The 2,851-nt window shown below is 40.9% G+C and overlaps 1 pseudogene; it reads left to right on the top strand.

Annotated features, from left to right (window-relative positions):
* Positions 1-1,918: 1,918 nt before the first annotated feature.
* Positions 1,919-2,538, top strand: LOC101400205 (PDZ domain-containing protein 11 pseudogene; annotated as a pseudogene).
* The last annotated feature ends 313 nt before the right edge of the window (positions 2,539-2,851 follow it).

The following is a 2,851-nucleotide window of genomic DNA, read 5'->3' as shown; positions in this document are numbered from 1 at the left end:
GGAACCACAAAAGACCCCAAATAGCCAAAGCAATCGTAAGAAAGAAGAACAAAGCAGGAGGCATCACACTTCCTGATGTCAAACTATACTACAAAGCTATAGTAATCTAAACAGTATGGTACTGGCATAAAAATAGATACATAGACCAATGGAACAGAATAGAGAGCCCAGAAGTAAACCCTCACGTATACAGTCAACTAATATTTGACAAGGGAACCAAGAATACTCAATGGGGAAAGGATAGTCTCTTCAATAAATGGTGTTGGAAAAACTGGATAATCACATGCAGAAAAATGAAATTGGACCCCTACCTTACACCACTCAAAAAAATTAACTCAAAATGGATTAAAGACTTAAACATAAGACGTAAAACTGTAAAACTCCTAGAAGAGAACATAGGAAAAAAGCTCCTTGACATTGGTCTTTGCAACAATTTTTTAGATATGGTACCAAATGCATAAGCAACAAAAGCAAAAATAAATAAGTGGGACTACATCAAACTAAAAAGCTTCTGCACAGCAAACAAAACAATCAACGAAATGACAAGGCAGAGTATCAAATGGGAGAAAATATTTGTAAATCATATATCTGATAAAGGGTTAATATCCAATATATATAAGGAACTCATACAACTCAATAGCCAAAAAAAAACAATCCAATTAAAAATGGGCAGAAGAACTGAATAGACATTTTCCCAAAGAAGATATACAAATGGTCAACAGTTACATGAAAAGATGCTCAACATCACTAATCATCAGGGAAATGCAAGTCAAAACCACAATGAGATATTGCCTCACATCTGTTAGAATGGCTGTCATCAAAAAGACAAGAGATGGGCCGGCTCCGTGGCTTAGCGGTTGAGTGCGCGCGCTCTGATGCTGGCGGCCTGGGTTCGGCTCCCGGGCGCGCCCCGAGGCACCACTTCTGCGAGGCACCACTTCTCCGTCCAACGCGAGGCGAGTCCCACGTACAGCAACTAGAGGGATGTGAACCTATGACATGCAACTGTCTACTGGGGCTTTGGGGGGAAAAAAATGAATTAAAAAAAAGAGATAACAAGTGTTGGCGAAACTGGAGAAAAGGGAACCCTTGTACAATTTTGGTGGTAAAGTAAATTTGTACAGCCACTGTGGAAAACAGTATGGTGGTTCCTCAAAGTATTAAACATAGAACTACCATATGATCCAGCAATCTCACTTCTGGGTGTATTTTCAAAGGAATTGAAATCAGGATCTCAAAGAGATATCTGCCCTTCCATGTTCACTGCAGGATTATTCACAATAGCCAAGATAAGAAAACAACCTGTATCCTTCTACATACAGATGAATGGATAAGCTGTGATATATATGTGTTCAGTCATGTAAAAGAAGGAAATTCTGCCATTTGTGACAACATGGGTAGACCTTGAGGACCTTGAGGGCATTATGCTAAGTGAAATAAGTCAGACAGAGAAAGACAAAGACAGAGAAAGACAAATACTATGTGATCTCACTTATGTGTTGAATCTAAAAAAGCCAAACTCATAGAAACAGTAGAATGGTGGTTGCCAGGGGCTGGGGATGGGGGAAATGGGGAAATGTTGGTCAAAGGGTACAAACATCCAGTTATAAGATGAATAAGTTCTGGGGATCTAATGTGGGGGGATATAATGACAGCATGGTCATTATAGTTAACAATACTGTATTATATACTTGAAGGTTGCTAAGATTAGATCTTAAATGTTCTCACCACAAAAAAGAAATAGTAACTATGTGAAATGATGGAGGTGTTAACTAATGCTACTGTGGTAATCATTTCGCAATATATGTGTATCAAATCAACACACTGTTCGTGTTAAACTTACACAATATTATATGTCAATTTTATCTCAATAAAGCTAGAAAAAATATATATAGGAATAGTCCCTAGATGAAAACACATGAAACAGGTAAAGTGATTGTTTCAGTGATAGCAATAGGAACAGATTTACTTTTCATTGTGTTCCTTTTTGTACTGTTTGATATTTTTACCATTTGAAACATGTATGTAGAATTGGCGGTGAGCAGAGCCTGAGGTGGCTCAGGCCTGCTGGCAGGGCCAGATTCCTTACGATGACTACCTGGTGATTTTCCTGCCTGCCAGCATGGATTCCTCCTCATTAGAGGGTATACCATGCACACTACAACAATGAGTTGACCCATTTTCTGCCCCAAATCATCACACTGAAGAAGCCCACTGGAGCTCAGTTGGGATTTAACATCGGAGGACGAAAGGCCTCACAGGTAGGCATCTTCATCTCCAATGTGATTCCTGACTCTGATGCACATTGAGCAGGACTTGAGGAAGGGTACCAAGTCCTAGCTGTGAATGATGTGGATTCCCAAGGTCTTGAGCATAGCGAGGCTGTTGAGATCCTGAAGACAACTCACAAAATCAGCACGCATTTCTGCTTCTTTCCATACAGTTATCATCACCAAAAACAGAGGACTGTGCACTAGAGAGTTGCAGCCCACAGCCCTACACATGGAATCTGCTAGGACAAGCTGGCTAGGCTCCAGGGCAGCCACTTGGGAAACTCTACTCTCAGCCCCTCCCTGACATAGTGGAGTGGGGAGGGTGGGGAGACAGTGAGGCCCTGCGCTGAGCCAGCTAGCCAACTGCATTACCCAGACTGCTGCACTTTTAGTTCCCTAGTGTTCTAGGGGAGCTTCATTCCATGAAAGGAGAAGGATGATGATGTCTAGGTACAACCTAGCCTGTGGAGAACCCTGCTAGAGAAGGAAACTAACATTTATTGAATACCATGTGCTAGGCACTTAATATATGTCATACCATTTTCATTAGAGCATAGAAATCAGTAGAAACAAGAATC

This window comes from Ceratotherium simum, chromosome 7 (genome assembly GCF_057802395.1).
Source record: "Ceratotherium simum simum isolate JZ-2026a chromosome 7, ASM5780239v1, whole genome shotgun sequence".
Taxonomy (NCBI): domain Eukaryota; kingdom Metazoa; phylum Chordata; class Mammalia; order Perissodactyla; family Rhinocerotidae; genus Ceratotherium; species Ceratotherium simum.
Note: the sequence above shows the minus strand (reverse complement) of the source record. Positions and strands in the feature narration are given on the sequence as shown.